This window comes from Lagenorhynchus albirostris, chromosome 4 (genome assembly GCF_949774975.1).
Source record: "Lagenorhynchus albirostris chromosome 4, mLagAlb1.1, whole genome shotgun sequence".
NCBI classification, from domain to species: Eukaryota; Metazoa; Chordata; class Mammalia; order Artiodactyla; family Delphinidae; genus Lagenorhynchus; species Lagenorhynchus albirostris.
In genome coordinates, this window is record NC_083098.1 from 115495037 (window position 1) to 115516845 (window position 21809).

Consider the following 21809-nt stretch of genomic DNA (forward strand, 5'->3'; position numbering starts at 1 on the left):
ATAAGTAGACATTTTAGCTGATTAGATGCCCTGAAACAGTGGATTTAGAACCATTACTTTAATGCAATCTTATTCCTCCACCCAATGTCACAGATAAAAGCAGAGCTGCTCTGGAGGAAGAAAGGAAGGGGTGGGGTCCTGGAGCTCCAGGAGTGGAGTCTCCTTTTGACCTGTGCCCTCAGATAGCCCCAAGGGTACCTACATTACATGGCTAGGGCTCCCCACAACACAGTTTTAAAGTAGAACCCATGAAAATGTATGGAAACAAAATCAAACTTCAACTAAGAAGATTATAAATTTTAAGGAGATAAAATTTTAACCTACTTTATTTAAGGCTCTATTTCACTGGATTTCTGCAAGTTCCCAAATTGAAGCTCTCTATTGCTGGGGTGGGGGGCAGGGGTGTTATTTTAACTTCTCTTTGAAGCAATGATATTACTATATCACTTGATAAACTTTATTTAAGCTAATTTTCAATATCACTGAGGTGTCAGATCTCTATCTGCATTTTATGGAAGATCAAACAAGGAGCTTAGCTAGGAATCCTGTGAAGTACAATTCTGCCTCTGACTCTCCATGAGACTTTGAACTGTGGGACTTATACAGTCTCCTAGGACTTTGTTTCCTAATATAAACATATACGATCATATATACTATTCATTTAAAAGTTAATAAGGAGACTTCCCTGGTGGTCCAGTGTTTAAGACTCTGCCCTCCCAATGCAGGGGGCCCGGGTTCGATCCCTGGTCAGGGAATTATATTGCAGGCTGCAACGAAGATCTCGCAGGCAGCAACAAAGATCCCACCTGCCGCAACTAAGACCTGGCACAGCCAAATAAATAAATTAATTACAAGAAAATCTACTAAGAGTTCTTGGGTTTTTCAAAGAAAGCAATGATTTAAGATGAATTTGAATCAACTAGCATATCAAGTTTTTAAAAGGCTTAAAAGTGAATTTAATTGTGACCACTTTTTAATATCGGAGCATGTGGAGATGGTGCAGATTTAAGGCGAAAGAAAGTTTTTATCTTTCGCTACAATGACTTACAGTGAAGACCACAACTATGATAAGATCAACGTAAATCAAAATACATACCAGAGTTGTGTCAGGAACCCACAGGGGTGTCCTGTTGTCTCAGAATTATGGTTAAGCATCTGCAGTTGAGAACAACAGACTAATATCCCACATTTTTCCGTTCAGAGAAACTCAAAAGTGCTGCCACTTGCCAGCAGCATGATTGAGCAAACTAACTTCTGCTTAGCTTTCTCACCTTATTGTGAGGATTAAATGAGTTAGAGCAGTAAAGTGCTGAGAACAGTACTTGTTCTCAGCTCAGAAAGCTCAATAAGAGCTCAGTACAATGTAGTCATTATCATTATCGTTGATATTATTTTTCCTGAGGTTATTTTGGCTTGCTGAGAAGACAAATTTGGTCATAGCAGGGACTTATGTGATGTTTTCTATATTCTCCCTAGTAATTAATACCATGCTTTTAAGACATTTTTCTAGCAAACTAAATAATTCTGGTATTTAGTAATCTGAGTTTTAAGATATAACTATATTCTTAAAATGTTTCATAAAACTGAACAGTTACAAGTATTATGGAGCAGCCCAAATAATAAGCTTGGTGATACATATATATGAGTATCTATGATATATGTTCGTATATACTCAAGGATATATATATATACACAGAGATTATACACACATATAATCATACAACTAGTGAATCCATCAGCTAGATGGTGGGGATAAGATTTATATATAAAATCCATAGTATTCATATATGATAGGAATAAACTCTTTGAAAATAATGTATCTTTTAAAAACATTTACAATATGACAAAACAACAAGATAACTAGAAATAAATTGCAAACAGATATTCTAGTTTTACATGGATAAAATTATAAAATAGTTTTGAAGCATTTAAAGGGGAACTCAATGAAATGGAAATGTGTACTATGTTCATAGCTATGAAGATTCAGCATCATAAAGATTTCAACTCATCAAAATTTATCTATAAATTCCATGTGACTTCAATTAAAATTTCAGCAGTGTTTTTCACAGGATTTGAGAAATGTATTCCAAAATTAATATGAAAGGGTATAAGTCCAAAAACAGCTGAGTTAATTCTGAAGAGAAAGAAGGAGGAAGACACTCTTCTCATACCAGTTACCAAGACTTATTTATATACTTACAGGATGTAAACCACTATGGTGTTGGCTCAGGAAAGGGCAACTACATCAAAAGGACAAAAGAGAAAGCAGAAATGAAAAAACAAACAAAAAAGTCACTCAGACCTTGTATATAGGGGATATCAGTTCATGAGAGAAGTGTCATTACAATATGTCAGACTATGGTAATGCAAACTGCATATCCAAATGTGAAAAAAAGATATGCATATATTCAATTCCATTTGATTCAAGACCGTATAACTTTCTGAAAAATATAAAGAATATCTTCGTTGCATTGGGGCAGAGAAACTATCTTAAACAAGTCACACAAAAAGAATAAACCGTAAAGGAATATATTGATACATTTAACTATATTGAAATTATAAATTTCCAAACAACAAAAGATGCAATAAGCAAGAATGAGAGAAGTTGTTTATGACATAGAGAGCAAAGGATTAATATCTAGAATATACATAGACATTTTATAAATAAATACAGAAAAGGCAACCTAATACAAAAAGAGAATTGTGAATGGGTACCTGCTTACTTTGTTGGATTGAATGCAATTGATCAAGCTCATGTATTACTGTGAACAAGTAAATGTTTTACCTTGCTTTAAAAATATGGGGATAGAAGCTATTAATAGAAGATGTGGAAAGGATATTGCATATCTAAAATAGCCTTTTTTCATCCCAGTCTCAGGATTCTACAAATCTATGTCTTTGGAAGAGTCAGAAAAGTCACCTTGAAGGAAATTTAAATGACATTTTTCTGGACTGTACAGCAACCTTTATATCTTCTCTGGGTGTGTGAAGCACAGGTGATGCTAAGCAAAGTTACAAGAAGCATTCTATCACATTTAGCCTAAAAACATGCATGTTAGAATTTAACAGGTACATCTGAGCATGATTAACTTATTTATACCAACCAGTCACTGCCATTTGGTCCATAGTCCCAGCCTGTTCTCCACATATACTTCACTTCTCAACCCCATAACAATGGGCAAAGGATATGAAGATTCAGTTCAGGAAAAAGGAAACTCAAATGACTAGTCAACTTTGAAAAGTTTAGTAGTAAATAAGATGCCATTTAATATAATAATGAAATATAATTTCATAGCCATTGATTAGCAACAATTTCAAAATCTGAAAATTCTACATTTTTAAAGTTTGAAAATAACAAGTAAGGACTTCAGAAAATAGTATTTTCATACAGTGATGGTAGGAGTGTAAATTTTGGAAAGCATTTTGACAACAGTATTATTAAAAATGCACTTACCTGAAAATCTAGCCGTTCCCCTTCTTGGTATATATCCCAGAGAAACTCTTGGCATATGTGCACACGGAGACACAGAGACATTTACAAGGAACATTAATTTTAATAGTGAAGACTGGAAACAATCTAAATACAATCAATAGAGGGGTAAATAAACTGTAGTATATTTAACTAATGAAATAGATTATTGTAATTAAAAGAGCTATATCTACATGTATTGACACTGACAAAACAAAACAAAACAAAAAAACAAAACCAATGAGCAAACAGTAAGAAGAACATATATACTATGATAAAATAGCCTATAGGGGCTTCCCTGGTGGCACAGTGGTTGAGAGTCCGCCTGCCGATGCAGGGGACACGGGTTCGTGCCCCGGTCCAGGAGGATCCCACGTGCCGCGGAGCGGCTGGGCCCGTGAGCCATGGCCGCTGAGCCTGTGCGTCCGGAGCCTGTGCTCCGCAACGGGAGAGGCCACAGCAGTGAGAGACCCGCGTATCGCAAAATAAATAAATATATAAGTAAAAAGCCTATATATTGGACCTGGTTATCTCTGTTTCGATCATGTCTATTTCCATAGAGAGAAGGAATAAAAACATGAATAGGAAGGTGTAAACCAAACATAAGATAGAGATTTCTTGTGGGGAAAGAGGGAAGGAAACATGACAAGGTAAGTGTACAATGGCAATGTCAACTTTATCAATAATGGGTTATTTCCCAATAAGAAACAAATGAACAATAAACAAAAAGACCTGTGTTAACAGAGCTGAAGTAAACATATTCAAATGTTAACATTTGTTAACTGTATGTGGTAGATACATGGGTGTTTGTTATTTTTTTATCTGTAGTTTTCCATTTTAAGAGCAATAAAAAATATATATTATAAAGAATCAACCTATATTTATAAGTGAACTGTGGAGTGGAGAGCTCTCCTTGGCCTGAGAACTATCAGCACATTTTTATAGACCATATCGTAGGCAGCCAAATGTTTTCCTCCCCTGATATCTTTCTTAGGAAGAAAATTACTTACTGTGGTCAGTCAGTTTAGGACAAAGAATGAAGATGCTGTTCCCAGGGTAGTGGTTTATTTAACTCATCATCACCATATGATTTTTCACATTTAATTATTAAACAAAAAGAGCATTTTTGTGGCAGGGTTAAACTGTGAAGATAATTATATGACCTCATTGTAATGAGTAAACTTGTTTCCAATAGAATTATGAAGGAAGAAAACATTAACCCAAATATTTTGATATTTATAGATACAGAATCCTTAAAGATCGTGAATAAATATGGGGGCCAATTGTCATTACTGAACATATATAGAGTACCTTAAGATGCAGGGTGCCCAGGCTCAATCCTTGGTCAGGGAACTAGATCCTGCATGCATGCTGCAACTAAGGAGTCCGCATGCCGCAACTAAGGAGTCCACATGCTGCAACTAAGAAGCCTGCATGCAGCAATGAAGATCCCGCATGCCACAACTAAGACCTGGCACAGCCTAAATAAATAAATATTTTTTTAAAAAGATGTTAAATTTTCTATACTATGTTATTCTCTTAACATTATGCATGATTCCTATACTTGATAGGTTGGTATCATTAGACATTAAAATGAAGTGTCCAAATCTAATAAATCAATACGATTAAATTAATACAAAAGTTTTCCCATCTCTCTACTTAGTTTTTCAGGTCTAAGTAAAATCCAGAATAAAATATTTAAAACATATGGTGTCTTAGAGTGAGTCTTGACAGCAGGACAATTGTCAGTGTATTTTAAAAGAAATCAGAAGGAACTGAAACAAAAATCAATTTGCAATGCATTAAGTATCTTATGATTAAATTGTCCCATTTTTCGGGGTGGGGAGAAACAAACCCAAACATTTGATGTACTGAGTAATCTGTTGCATAATAGAAAGTACTTTCCAAATATCACATTTTTTTAATTAAGGCTTTTTGTGCTCTCTCGTTTACACATTAGAGAAAATTTTAATTCCTCTCATTCTCTCTTAGACAGGGCTCTGTTGTGTTTTGAATATGGTTACTTTCTGTAGTACTGAGAGTAACATACTTTGATGAACCAAAATCTCAAAAGCTGAGTCCTTGAGAGTTGTCTTCAAAATGAGGATTTTTAACCTTGAATGATGGCCAACAATCAGCTTTGGAGAGCTGCTCATAGGATTTCCCTAACAAGGGCAATTGATTGTTGCCGCATCCCTGACAGGGCATTGATCCTCTTGGGAGTGCCCAGATGTGTATTCTGCGCTGATCCACATGAGGGGCACCTTTAATTTCCCAGTCTTAAAGGATAACCTTATGATATCAGAGGCTAACTTGAAGCCCAGAGGTGATGACCTTCCTCTGCGAAAAATTTAATGTGTCTCCTGCTATTTCCTAACTGTTCAGCTTTTATCTTACTTCAGTGGTCATTGTTGGGGATTGGAGGCTTGAATCTTCACAGAGTTAGTGATTTACTGTTCTCTGAGGGACTTGGCCAAACATCCCTGGCCAAAAGGTGAAGAGAGGCAAAGGATAAGGATGGCCGCCAAGAGGATAACATTGGATTGTAAATAAACAGGGCAACCTTCAAGTTGTTATTCTAAATATTTAGATGGTGCTAAGGGCTACAGGGAGGCTTGCCCTATCTTAGTAATATGCTGTGAGCTGCTGTGTTCTGTGGGGTGTTCCTTGTATCTCAACTCCTTCTGCCAATGTCACATTGTTTCTTCTTGTGCAGGATGACCTAGTTCACTGACTCTCAATCCTCCAGAAAACAAGTGTAACAATTTCTTTTTAGTATTTCTTAGATTCTGATGTTGGGTGAAATGAGAAGGAAGCACTGCTAATAAAAAATGCCTATTTTATCATTATGAATATTTGCTACCTCTAAGAAAGAGATACAGACAAGAAGGGAGTTAAGTGTACAAAGAAAGAGACAAAGATTGAAGTAGAGAAACATGAGAGATGAGAAGGAGAGAGAAGTGGAAGGAAGAGAAGGAGAAAAAAGGAAAAGGGAAGAGAAGGAGGGAAGAGAGAATGAGAACCTGAGAGACACTGTGTGCTTGTGCACACATGCGAACACATCTAAAAGATTCCACGACTTTGTTTGGTTTCCAGTTAAATTGGATGTTTTAGGCTTCATCATGGTTTGTCAGGCATTTTAAATCTAAGTAGTCAGACCACTTCAGTTGTTTTAACACCCCAAATCCAAATGATTGGACAGTTAAAATTACACAACTGGGCCAACCATTTAGCAATCCCAGGAACTGAACGAGTGATTGATGTGGTATATGAGGCAAACTCAAACTGTAATTTGTTACTTCAGAGAAAGAAGGCTAACAGATTCTTTTGGGAAACCCAAGAGGGATTGGATAAACTTGTGTTAAATGATAGGATACTAATATTACATTACTGGGTGGTTAGTCCTAAGAACAGTCTTCTACACATGCAAGGAAAATAAGACTACAACTGTTAGTCTGCCTGAATATATTCCCAGCTCTGTGTTTCTGAAAGAGAAAAATAGCCTCCATATGTTGGGCTTGAGAGAATTAATCAGATCCTTTGCTCCTCAAAATGGCAGCTGATTGAGAACTAGGCAGAGGAATCAGAAAATTATATTGTCAACTTTTTTGAAGGTAAATCTAGATTGGCAAATGAAGATGGAATATAGGCCTATATGACTTCCTAATATTCTTTTCCAGATTTATATTTGGATTTACTTGAATAGTAAGGCCTCCAGAGCAATAACTTATCCTCATCATGTTGAGCCAGGAAGCCCAGGTCAGGGGCACCAGAGGGAGGCCTCCTATGTGTGAGCAGTGACTTACCATGTTAACCTTGACCACTGGAGAAACGTGGATCAATGAATATCAGACTCTTCAGCATGTCAAACAGATAAATCACTGTTCTCCTGTAGAGAGGAATAAATGGGATCTAGAAGAAGGATGGATGCTTCTAGCCAACACATCTGAGAGAGCAGAAGTTCTTATTTTATGGACCTCTAGGAAGAGTGGAGGAGAGAAAATGGCTTCCTCCAAACCACACATGGAAAGTACTCTCATTTTACTCACTGTCTTGGTAAAACAATGTGTGTGAATATGAGAAACTTTGGCTCAGCATGTGCGGGCACTGATAAGAGGCTCTGAGTTTTCTTACAGAGAATGTGACGCAATGGAGCGAGGGCAATAAAGTGGGAGTTTACATTTGTGGAGCGTCTACTGTGTCAGAAACCATTCTAGGCTCTTAATACCAGCAAGTTTGAGGTTATTCCGTGCCAGATAGCTCAGAAAAAAGAGAAGTAAGGTTTAAGTCCAAGTCATTTTGGTGTCAGATCTGATGGTCTTTCCACTATGCCACTCTGTTACTGTAGATGTCACCGCCACCTCTGGACAAAGCCTCTAAGAGGATAGCATCTGACTACCATTGCAAGGATGGGAGCCCTGCTAGAATTATTCACAATAGCCAAGTACTGGAAACAGTTCAAATGATCATCCATTGATAAATGGATAAACAAAATATGGCATATCAGTACAATAGAATACCATTAAACAACTTAAATGAATGAACTTCTGATACATACTGCAACATGGATGAACCTCTAAAACATTGTTATAAGGGAAAGAAGCCAGGCACAAAAGGCCACACATTATTTGATTCCATTTATATAAAATGCCCCCAGAGGCAAATCTATTGAGGCAGAAAGTGGTGGATTAGTGGTTGCCTGGGACTGGGTACAGTGGAAGGAACTGACTGCAAATGGGCGTGAGGGAACCTTTTAGGATGATGGAAATGTTTTAAAATTGGACTGTGGTGATGGTTGTAAAACTCTGTAACTTTACCAAAAATAATTGAATCATACACTTAAAATGAGTAAATTTTATGATATATAAATTGTAACTCAATAAAGTTGTTTAGAAATTTATTTTTAGCAAAGGGGGGAGGAATTGTGGGTGCCCCTATTTCCTCTGCTCAATGAATAGTTCTACTAAAGGCTGCTTGAGAATTTTTGATACCTACTTTTTTATATTACTAAGCATGGAAGACATCTAAGATTGTATGTGAACGGAAATACTTCTTTAAAATTTACTGCTCTCACATCAGTGTTAGTATTCTGTTTTAATAAATGTTGAGGAAGCTGAGTGGAAAGGGTCTGGGTTTCTACTCACAGAAGGAGATAACTGGGGAACTCTTCTAAGACCAGCTCTCCTCCAACCAAACAGGCAGAAAGCACTCTGAATTGGATGGTAGGAGAAACACCTGTGGGTGTGGCTTTCTCCTTCCCCTGTGCATTCCTGAGTGAGTAACAACGAGGTGTTTTAGCAGGGCTTCGGGTAAGTGCTTCCCAAATGTTGTCTCATCCAACGCCCTCAGTAGTTCCCTGATGGAGACTGATGGTGGTGAAGTCTGATCAGCTGCTCACCAAACCCATTTCTTTTTTCTGGGCACACAGTGAGAACAGGTATCCCAGAGTCCTTGTAGTTAAGAGTGACTGTGAGACCAAGTGCTGAGTTCACTGGTCAGTGAAATGGGGGCAGAAACTATTGTATTGCTTCCAGGCTCAGCCCATTAAAATTTTTCCACAAATGAGACTTCTGTTTCTGTCCCATCTGCTGGTTGGAAATCCATGCCCAGGGAGAACTCAGAAGGCAAAAGTTGAAAAATGGCAGAACCATAAGATGGAAGCAGCATGGGCCTCTGAATCACTTTTTATGGGAGAGACCCCACTGATCAGAAATACCTTCATGAGACTTTACATCAATTAGAAATAAATTACTGTCCTGTTAGAGCAATTTCCCACCTTTGGATCTGTTAGAATATCTAGCATTAGTAACTAATGCCCTCCTCCTATCTCCCTTATAACAGAAGAATATGTTGAGATTTAGGGAGGACAAGTAACTTGTATGAATTCAAGCATTAAGGAGATGTCAGAGTCACGAGCTATACCCAAATCATCTGATGTTAGAGGTTGTGCTCTTATCCACCGTGTTACATTGCTTCTCTTTTTTATGAGAGTTGAGCAGTATGTCAATAAACATTGATTATCCAGAATCCAAACATTTCCTAACAGCATATATTACCACCCTCGTCCAAGGTCCATCATCTGTTTCCTGGATTATTGCACTGTCCTTCTCCTGCCCTTCATCTCTTACAGTCTATTATTACTCAGCAGCCAGCATGGTCCTATTAAACATATGGCCGATCAAGTCACTTCTTTGCTCAAAACCTTCTGAGGGGCTCTCATCTGCCTCAGAGTAAGAGCTATGGTTTTTACCATCATGGTCCATACCATCCTGTGACCTGGCCCCCTCTTAGCTCTCTGACTGCCTCTCCTATCTCCACCTCCAACCCCACTACAACCTTGCTCACTTGGCCATGTCAGCCTTTTTGCTACTCCTTTACCTTTGCTCCTGATACTCACATGATTTGCTTCCTTATTTCCTTCAAATCTTTCCTTAAATTTCCACGCCTTAGTGAGAGTTTCTGTAACCATCCTGTTAAAATTATAATCCTTTACTTGATTCGTTTTCTGTCCGCACATCCTGTTACATTTTTCTCAGTAGCATTTAATACATTGAGCATATTATGTAATTCACTTCAAATTATTTTGTTTATTGTCTGATTCTTCTACTAGAATGTGAATTACAGGAGAGCAGAGATTTTTAATTCTTAAAACATTTTTTTTGACTATTTTATCTCCAGTATCTAGAAAGGTGCCTGGAACATAATATCCTCTGCTTCGTAAGTACATGTGGAATGAATTCATGAATGTGCATCCTCCAAACTATAGGAAGAGGATGGCGTTATTATTAAGTCTCTGTGTACTATACTGAAGGCCTTCCAAACCGGGGGGAAGTCCAGTCACCAGGACAAACTTATGAGCTGCTAAAACATCAATGGACATATATCAGTATGGAGAATGTTACGTATAAGTCCTTTCAGAGATTGTACTGTAAGTGAGTGAGATGAAAATGTTGATAAGCCACTGAGGTGGTGAAGAAAGGGAGACCCCTCCGTGGCTCAATAGCACCAAACCATCTTGTAAGGAGGGGGGACCGCGTTAACCACAATGCTGCAGATTGCCGAGAAGGGCGTTGCCTAATTACTCAGACAGCAGGGTGGAGGCCACAGCTGCCATAACTGCCTTCTTTCTTTGATCTTATCACATGCAATGCTCAGTCTCTCTTATAATTAAATATGTATCTACTGACTAACCAAATATTTATTTAGCACCTATCTTGGCAGATTCTGAGTGCTGGGAATATAGTTGCAGATGAGAAAAAGTCCTTGTTTTTGTGGAGCTTATATTCTGGTGGAGAGAGGCAGATTATAAGTAAAACAAAATAAATGGTATTTAAGATATTGATATGTGCTATGAAATAGAGTGATGATGTGCTACAAAATTGGATGATGGGGTAGAGAGAGACTGGGAGAGAGGAGAGGGGAGGACAGGAACAGGGTGGAGCCTTTAGCCACAGAGCGTTAGCAAGAGCTTCTCTGAAGATATCTCATGAGAGCAAAGGCCTAAGGGATATGAAGGAGGGAGCCACATGAGGATCTGAAGGAAGAACATTCCAGGGCGAGGGAGGATAAGTTCGGTGACGCTGACATAGGAGTGAGCAGAGGCTAAGAACAGAAAGAAGGCACAAGTGACTAGAGAGTAGAGGGAAAAGGAGAGGTGGGTTTGGAGATGCTCCCAGGGGCCTGAAGGTGCAATGTCTTCAGGCATTGTGGGGAGATTATATTTCATTCTCATGGCGACAGGGAGTTTGGGGAGAGTTTGAATGTAGCATAATTGAAGAACATCATTTTTAAGGGATGCCACAACAGCCTATGGAAAGCTGCCGCGTGTCCCTGTCTAGCACTCTCTGCAGATTCCCGCACTTGACTCACAGGAGCCAGGTTGCCAGAATCTAGCCCAGCCCTTAATAAACTCTTATCACAACTTTGAACGATGGCAGAGTGACTGTAAAATCTGGGATCATATTTTTCTAAGGGAAGTTTCAACCAATTATTTGAATGCTCTTAGGAATAAATGTCCAGTTTTTAAAAGAATTTTTTTAAACAGCCCACCAAATAAACCCAAATGGCTCAATTGGCATTCAACACTTTTCATTAAATGGGTAAACAATTTCCTTTTAAAATGAGACACTTTAATGAGCCACAGAAAGCGATCAAATACACTTAACATCCCAAAGAAGATAGTCTTTGGTTAGGGAGGCAAGTCCAAATGGCACAGTGTGATAGAGAAATGAACTATGAGTTATCTGTCAAAAAGTCTTGGTCTTATAAAACACAAGGTAATGCAAACTAGGGAGGAACATTAATGAAATAGCAATGCAAGTTTCCAGTTAATCAAATGTCACTTGACTTTGAGGAATTGGAAGGATGATCAGCATTTGTGAGGACAGAATGCCAACAGGAATTTATAAACAGCTCAATCTCTTAGTCTCTGAGGAAGCAGTGTTGTCTGGGATAAACACGTTTGATGGACCTTGTATGAGCAGCTTATTATCAAGTCTAGAAAAGTTACTTTGCAAGCCTCCAAGATTGAGATGGTTTTGTATTTCTTCCCCAAGGAATGGTACTATGGGAGTGGAGTGTGGGAACGTCTAAAGGCTAAGTAAAAATAAGACCCAAGTGTTGCACACAAAAATTCAGTCCAGCGATGTATAGGGATGTGGCAGTCCCAAATTAGGATGGATGTGGGGATTATGTTAGAAATATAACTGAGTTATCATCTGAGCTAATGGTAGCTCAAATCTAAACAGGTTTGTTCTATACATTTTTGGGGACGTGTCTTGCTCTTCTGTAAAGCTATATTTATAGAACAGTTAGTCATCTAGTATTTATTAAGCCCTGTGGGTATATGTCTCTTTTTTCCATCCTGTACATGTTATACTCTGATATATATCCATTGTCTGGAATGTGGTAGGAATTCAATAATTATTGATTAAAATAAGTTTAAAATAAGGGAAAATATGAGTCTTCCTTGCCTTAAAAATTCAGAAATAATAGGGTCATAATGCAGAAAAAAGTAAACAAGCCAGGTTAACTTTAGTCACTGCATTTGTTGTGTTGGTGCTTGAGAGAAATTGTACAGGCAGTTGGCAAATGCATGGAACGGAGAGACTGTGAAATGAACAGTTATTTCCGGCTGATCCTCTACTTGAAGAAGACAGAAGGCAGGGACGGTACAGGAGAGGTCAAAAGCATGTGCAAAGGTAAAATGTTGGAAAAACTTGTGATGTATTTTGGGAAATAGTAGAGTCCAGTTTAGTTGAAGAATAGAGTGTCATGGTGGAGAGAGGTCGGTATAGTGGGAAGAACAAGAACTTGTGAATCACATAAAATCCTAGCCCTGCTGTCACTTTGGAAGTGGGAGTTCAGTCTGGAAAGGAAACTTGAGCCAAGCTGCAGAGGGGCCTTACTATTAGTACTTCATTCAGCCAACAACTTGTGGTCTTTGAAGGTTTTGGAGCTGGGAATTGACATGTTTATAGCTGTGATTTCCCTTTACAAACAATCAAGTCCTGTGGGTTGGAATTTTTTCTCATTGCTTCATCAACTTTTTTGGAGATTAAATTTTCTTTCTTTGAGAGATTAAATTTTCAATGCAAGTTGCGAATTTATCAAACATTCTTCTTTTAAAGAAATGAAACATCCCTCGGATGACTAGAGGGTCTCAGTAACATGTTTTAGATCTGCTCATTAATTTTTCTAGTCCCTTTATTCACAGTGATGTAGAAAGCTGAGCCAAAAGTATTATTCCTGACTGTCTTTCATGCTATTTTGCCCTGAGAAATATTGGGACACCCTTCACTATCTGTTGCCCACCTCAATCAGTTGAACAGTTTTACTTTTTCCCCTTCCTGACTATCGAATATCAACTTAAAACTGCCTTAACAGCTCTGCTATTTTTCTAGATGGTACCAACTAGCACTTATTTTTCATTGCTAGATGAATTTTAGTCTTCTTTACCAAACAGAGACCGCTGGATGGACATTTCAAAATCTCTCAAAATCTCTCAAAATGTCTCCCAATCTCTTTTATTTCAGCCTTTGATCATTGCTGTGTGTACAAACCACTGAATAAAATTTATAATAATAAAGCAAAATAAATACCATCACTTCAAGCTAAACCTCTTCATAAACCTAAGGTAGACTCAAGGCTAGAATACTTGTAGGCTCTCAAACTTTTTTTTTTAAAGTATACCTCTTAAAGGATTTGTTTATTCTAATTATTAATTGTAGTGTTTAATTCAAAGATTATAAACTCAAGATTAAAATTTAAAAATATATTTCACAAGGCTGATGAAAATTTATGAACACGTTTTTTGGCAGTCTAAAGCAGAAGGATAGGAATCATGGTTTGGTGTTTGCAGATAGAATATCACTTTCACTATATTGTAGTGGGTGTAGTGAATACACCCAATATAGTAAGATCGTTTGAAGGCAGTTTCGTATTCCTCATGATCCTTGCTCCTACAGACAGACTCAGGTCCCTACTCCAAAGAAATACATAGCCACCACGGGTAACACGTGTGTTCTCAGATGCTGTGAGTCTAAAACTTGTGGCAATGAATGGCCACATGATCTAAGATTTTGTCTCAATCCACACAAACTGGAGGCAATGAGATTTAATGGAACACATTGAACTCTTCATGCCCAGAGTCTGTTTGCTTTTTTATTGTTTCACTCTATTGTAAGCTCCATGAAAGCATAGACTGTTTCTGAATCTGTGGCCCCTAACACTGTGCCTGGCACATAAAAGGCATACGTCCTAATATGTGGTTGTTTTTAGAATGACTTTGAGTTGGATTAGTATTTTAGTTCAATGCTTCTCAAACTATCTGTGAAGAACTAGTTTGTTTTTTGACTTTCCAAACTGTCTCATATTGATTCTTTTCTCCTAAAAATATGAATACCATATAAATGTTGCAATACTGTGACATAATAAGAAATATATATTGAGTCTTTATCCCTGGCTCTTGGCACAGAACTTCTAAAACCCTTGGAATTTCCTGAGTGGTAGGGGTGAAAGGAGCATCCCCTATTATTCATAAGAAGATCTGAGTTTATGCTAATGAAGTGACTCTTGTAGGGGGCTGCTGGCTGCCAAAGGAACCAACCATGTTATTAGAGGATTGGAACTTACATTCAGGCCCATCCCAAACGTCCAGAGAAGGGAATGAGGCTGGGGATTAGGTTAATCACCAATAGCCAATGATTTAATGAATCATGCCTAAGTAGTGGAATGTCCATAAAAAACTCTTAAGAGCTTCCAGGTTGGTGAATGCATCCATGTGCCAGGAGAGTGGTGTACCCCAAACACCACAGGAACTGAAGCTCTTGCACTCAGGACCCTTCAAGACCTTGCCATATATACCTCTTCAACAAACTGTTCATTTGTATCTTTTATAATATTCTTTATAATAAACCAGTAATGGAAAGTAAAATATTTCCCTAAGTTCTGTGACCCATTATAGCAAATTGTAGAAACTAAGGTGGAGGGGTTATGGGAACCCCAAATTTGTAGCCAAGCCAGAGAGAAGTATGAGTAATCTGGAGATCCACTACTTGTGATCGGCATCTGAGGTGGGGAGACAGTCTGGTAGGACTGAGTCCTTAACCTGTGGGGTCTATGCTAACTCTGGGTAGTTAGTTTTAGAACGAATTAAATTGTAGGACACCCAGTTGGTATCCACAGAGAACTGGAGAAGTTCTCGTGGAAAACACACACATTTGGTGTCAGAAGTGTTCTGAGTAGAGAGACAGTTTTCCTTTAAAGGTAAAGAACAGGACTTATCTGGGTTCCAACCCAAGTACCCACACATGCCAACTGGTGACCTTGGACAAGTTACTCAAGCTCCCTGAGCCTTGAGTTAATTAATTAATCAATAAACCAATTAACTAAATTCTGACTCCTTTGTAGGATCAATATGAAGATTAAATGAAAAGTTTAAATTAAAAAAGGATGTACTTAGCAGGTGCTTAATAGATTTGAGCACTACAGAACTAAGAAAAGGAAGGAAGGGAGGGAGGAAGGAAAGTGGGAAGGTAAAGAGGAAGGAAGAGAGGGGAACTAAAAGGAAAGAAAAGGTAAGAAGGAAGGTTAAGATATTATATGTATATTTGTGCTATTTCCTGTGGACAAAATAATACTATCAGATTTCATAGAACAAGGAAATCACTTATATTTTAACTTATAAAACTCCATAGGGACATAAGAATATTAAATTTTCTGGTGGCTACAGTAATTTTTCTTTTAAACAGACATAGGGGCAGGGGCTACAAACCAGAAAAGATGCTAAAGCATCACCTTCTATAAAAATCTGTGCTTCACTGGCTCACAGCACAGATCTGAGTTTCAACCAGGTTCTGAAGATACTGCATTCTTATCTTCTGTCAGTGCAGTAGCTAGTTTACAGAAATACCAAGCTCCAAAACAAACCGCACGCTAGTGAGTAAAAAAAAAGCTTTAAGGCAATTGATCTTATACTCAATGTTAATCATTAATTAGAGGCTTAAGGGAAACCTGACACTCACAGGACTCTCAAATATCTCTGTAAAGCAATGCCCCAGACAAGTAGGCCATTCATCAGTTCAGGAAAAACAGAGGAGAGCCAAGACACCGATCATACCCGTTGGACTGTACTTGCCATCTTCAGAATATCACTTTTTTTTTTCTTTCTTAATATGTAATTGGTCAGAGTTTTCTCTCCCAATCCCTACTCCTAAGATATTTTGGGATGTATCATAAAAGTACAATTTTGTACCTATCTTTTTTAAAGTGATACTTATATTTTTCTGATTATAAAATAATACATTCTTATGGTAAAAAAATTTAGAAAATATGAAGAAGGAAAGGTACATATAATCTTATTCCCATAAGAAACCTCTCTCCATATTCTGGTGTAATTTTCTAATATCTGTGTCCTACAAATATATATGTATATGTGTGTTTGTGAATGTATCATAATCATATTATATATAGTTTTGTATCCTGTATTCCTCACTTAAATATTTTGCACATTTCCCCATATTATTAAAAAATCCTCCAAAACTTGAAAAAAATTATATGTATATATATTTATTCTTTAACTTGATTAATGAAATATCATTCTCCCAATTCATATGATTAAAAATCTGTCAAATTCTGCTTGTTTCATTTCCACATCTTTCACATCTAGTCAATAGCTAACATCTGTTGATCTGCCTCTAAAATGTGTCCCTAATACATATACTCTTTTCTATGCTGACTGCTTCACTTCTGAATTTTATTGCTCTTCAGCTGGATAAGACACCTTGTCTAATTTTCTCTTATTTTTCTTCCTTCCCTCCTTCTCCCATTATTCCAATTCCTGCCCCTAAACTTTCCTTCATACTGCTCATACCTTTTTTTTTTTTTTTTTTTTTCGGTACGTGGGCCTCCCACTGCCGCGGCCTCTCCCGTTGCGGAGCACAGGCTCCGGACGTGCAGGCCTAGCGGCCATGGCCCACGGGCGCAGCTGCTCCGCGGCATGTGGGATCCTCCCGGACCGGGGCACGAACCCACGTCCCCTGCATTGGCAGGCAGACTCTCAACCACTGCGCCACCAGGGAAGCCCTGCTCATACCTTTTTTATACTCTTAGTATCTGACCATATCGGTTAAAAGTTTTCCATGGCTTTTCATTCCATAGAAAATCAACTAACATTTATTTCCACCCTATTTTATCCAATTTTTTTTCCATGAAAGCTCCCAAAAGCATCCTATGCTCTAGCTATAAAAGATTTATCGTTCACAGACCCACAATGCAGAAGTGGGCAACCACTCTGCCTACTTTTACTCACATCACCCCCTGAATCTCCTTCCCTATATTCACCAACCAAAATTCTACCCACTTTTCTAATATGACAATGATTATTCATCCCAACTCCATGCAACTCCGTGTTCCTCCCCATGTGCTGAATTGACTGAGAATAGATACAGCGATCAGATAAATGTTTAGTCAAATAGACATTAAGTCATTGTCAAAATATTGGTTTTATTAGATCATGTGGCCATTCATTGACACTAGTTTTAGACTCACAGCATCTGAGAACAAACGTGTTACCCGTGGTGGCTATGTATTTCTTTTGAGTAGGGACCTGAGTCTGTCTGTAGGAGCAAGGATCATGAGGAATACGAAACTGCCTTCAAACGATCTTACTATATTGGGTGTATTCACTACACCCACTACAACATAGTGAAAGTGATACTCTATCTGCAAACACCAAACCATGATTCCTATCCTTCTGTGTTAGACTGCCAAAAAACATATTCATAAATTTTCATCAGCCTTGTGAAATATATTTTTTAAATTTAATCTTAAGTTTATAAATTATAAATCTCATTGCCTCCATTTTGTGTGGATTGAAACAAAATCTTAGATATGGCTCTCGGGCCCTAAACCAGGGGCACTTACCCTGTGAAGGAGCCTGGGGGGGGAAAAAAAAAAACAAAGTACACTTCCTCAAAGCAGATAGATCTCAAAGAGGGGAGGTAGAGGTGTACCTAAGCCAAGCAAGATGACCATCTTCTCAATTTCACCTATCAATTAAGTCAGTCTTCTTGGGGGAAGGAGAGGGAGATAAGCCAATGGAACAAAAGGTCAAGCTTCGCTTTTCATTAGTTACAGAAGGATCAAAGTTTCTACTTCTTAAGTGTGTGCAGGCAGGAACACTGGAAGAGGGAAATAAAAAGGGCATAAAAAGCCAAATTGTCCTTTTGTGGAAAAGTTGAAGTTATAGCTAAACATAAAAACTGTATATGAATGCTGCAATGAAACAATCAGGAAATAGAAGGAAAAAAACCTGAAAAAGTTGACTGGCCAATATGGAAACAGGAAAGAACAAAAAACATATGGAAACTTTTTTTTAATTATTAAGGCACACATGGCCAAAAAAATTAAATACAAAAGTTTATGTATGTTTAAATATATTTGAATTCCTTTTTCTCTGTAGTGGGTAACATCATAAGGCAGATTTGTGTTTTATTTAGTTGCACTGTTTGAATTTCCTGAAAGGAAAAGTAAAGACTGCTTGATATAAAGAAAAAGAGTTTGTGCCTTTTCCCAACATACTAAAATGTGGGATTAGAAAATTTGGTTTTATTGCTGACAGTACTACAGTGTCATGGTATAATTGTGGTTAAGAAAGAATTTGAATTAAGTATATGAAAACAGGTACTTGAGATTTTCTCATTAAAAAATTTTTAAAAATATATGACTATATATAAACACACATGTACATATACGTATCTGCATAGGACTGAAACTTCTCATGCTCATTTTTCAGTTCAAAGGTAAATTTTTTTTTTTTAGAAAATATGAAATGATTCCACTCAATCATTTGTGATTTATATTAATAAGTTAAAACCATGCTTTCTACATTAAAAATAGATTTGTGTTTTTTGTTGTACTCAGATGAATCCAAACTATGGTTTTGAAAGAGAACTTTGAATTTAACACACATTAAACGCCTTTTTGATATATTAGGGGAAAAATACACCTGGAATTATAAATAGCCAACTTGAAAAACTTCAGAGTTGTTTTTAAATTACCTCAAATATTGAATTTTCCACTAAAACTATAGTAAAACTCAAGGAAAATGAAGTATTCCAAATTCTTAAAGAACATGCAAGAGTCATCACATCAAATAACTAAGAGACAATATAAATGAATTGAGATTCACTTATTCATTATTCAAAAAATATTTACTTGCTGTCTACCATGGGTCCAGCACAGTTTTAGGTGTTTTCTTCACACTAACAAGCAAAAAAGTGGTTAAAATTTCAGCTCTGACTGTGCTTACATTTAAGGGAAGGGAGACAGATTATAAATAAGATAAGAAAAATGCATAGTTTGCTATTGCTAAGTGCTATGAAGAAAATATAAAGCAGGAAAGGGAATATCAACTATTTTAGGGGAGGGGAGATAACCACTATGCTAAAAATGTTTATCAGTTTTCAAAGATCAGTCCAGCGAGTGGTCAGTCTCATGGTTCCAGAATGGAGGCTTTACGGATCTACCTCAGATTAGGAGATGGTGAAGGGAGCCCTGAGCCTGACATCAGTTCACACTGTGAGGTGCCTGCAACACTGCAGGAAAACCAGCAGACAGTTGGAAAGGTAGGTTTGGGTCCTTAGGAAGAGATACAGATTTGGAAGCCACCTGTGGAAAGGTGAGAATAAAACGATGGGAATGGATGAAGTCAAGAGAATGTGTGCAAAGTGAGCTGAGAGTACAGCTGATGAGAGGACCTTGGAGAGTGTCTACATGGAAGGGCCAGGTGGAACATTCACAACTCCTTAGGGAATTTCTAGTGATTTAGTCTACGAATCACTGAATCAATTATACTGAATACTGTCGAGGATTTTAAAAAAGGTTTTTTCAATCCCAGAAAAAATTTACTTGGGATTTAAAAATTATTAGAGATGAATTTATAGTAAAGAAACCTTTACATCTGTAGAATTACTAGAAGCACATTTATTTATAAAATCACATCATGACTTCTGGCATGGTGGGATGATCCAATTTGAAAATTGCCACGTCAGTGACAAATTCATTTATTTAATTTACCATTTCATTGGTTGCTTCATGACTTTTTAACTTATCAATTATTTACTGATTTCATACCCTGCTCAAGACAAGAAATGTATATATTGATGAAAAGAAATATTTCAAAAGTGCTATTAATAAAAACTCTTGCATATTTTTAAAATGTAATATTTTCCTCAAGATATACCTAACCAAATGTTTGCCTGGCCACGATTCCTAGGATGGAGTCTGTGTGATTTTAATACAAAGAAGTTAAATTATGGGTTATGGGCTGAATTGTGCCCCTACCCCTAATTCATATGTTAAAATCACTAAAGCCCAGTACCTAAGAATCTAACTGTATTTGGAGATAAGGTCTTTAAAGAAGTGATTAAGTTAGAATGAGGCCCTAAGGGTGAGACCCAAATTCAAGTATGACTAGTGTCCTTGTAAGAAGAAAAAGAGAAACCAGGGACTCGTGCACAGAGGGACGACCACATGATGAGTACAAGCTAAGAAGGCCTCGGGAGAAATCAACACTGCTGGCATCTTGGACGTTCAGCCTCCAGAACTGTGAGAAAATTGATTTCTTTGTTTAAGCCACCTGATCTGTGGTATTTTGTTATGGCGTCCCTAGCAAACTAATATACTGTGAGACTAGGAACTTGCGTTCAAAGAGGGTAAAACTCATCCTCATATTAGGAGGGAGGATTTCTAGATTAAAAGTGTGAACAAATATTATTTAGATTCTGACAAAATAGATCAGCCTCTTGAAAAAGTTGAGCTAAAATTTATTGTGATTTATTGGGTTGGGGAGATGGGCTGTACCAGGTCTCTGACCAATTACATGAGTTTTGATTATTGAAGCAGTGGTCAGAGCCCATATTAATATTTAATTATGAAATATCTTGCCTTTGGTGCATAGAGGAAGAAAAGGCCATTTAGAAAGACTTTGGCTTCTCTCTTCTGATTTTATAACCATAGGCAAGGCTATTTTGAAAAATAATGAACATATAAAATGCAAACCAGCCACATTTATCCTTTCATAAGAACTTGTAAAGATGCCTGGAAAGCACACAAAAATGCTCCTTTTAATGATTTTAGGAGAATAGCTTAAGGTTGTTTTCAAAATTTCAAGATCCAAATGCAAAAGACTCCACTTCTTTACAAGTGGTTTAATCCCATGGGTAGTGTGGTTATAATCCAGATGACTCTCTTGAGGGGCAGGGAGAAGCAATGCCAATATTTTTTTGTGTGTTGAAAGGACCATAAAGGAGAAGCAGATCATACTTTGTGGGTTGATAAATAACTCAACACGCACAGCCAGAAGAATGAACTTTATGCACATTGCACAGCTTTTCTTTTTTTTTCAAGGCAGAAATGGGAGAGAGGAGCTGTGGTTTTTGTTATTTCTCTGTTCTGATCCCTCGCTCGGTGACATGGCAGGGCTAGAAAGGCTATGTCAGAATTTAAAATGTGACCCTGAATGAAAAAGTTTAGAATATGATAAAGATCTAAGCATAGAACTTTATTTTTCTCAATTTCCATTTTAAAATGAAAAACTGAAAGTGGCTTCAGAAACTATTAGAAGCAAAACATTGGTAAGTCCCGTTTAGATAACATGTGAAAAGAAAATTGAAGGAGGAAGAAAAGCTGAGAAAAAGTTCTCTTTGCTTGGGCTGATATTATACTTGATGTCTTGGGGAAGGATCTATTTGCAGAAGAGCTCACTCTAATAGTGAATAGGAGTGCATAAGAGGGGGATTTGTAAATAATAAAAGTATACCAGATGCATGTGAAAGCC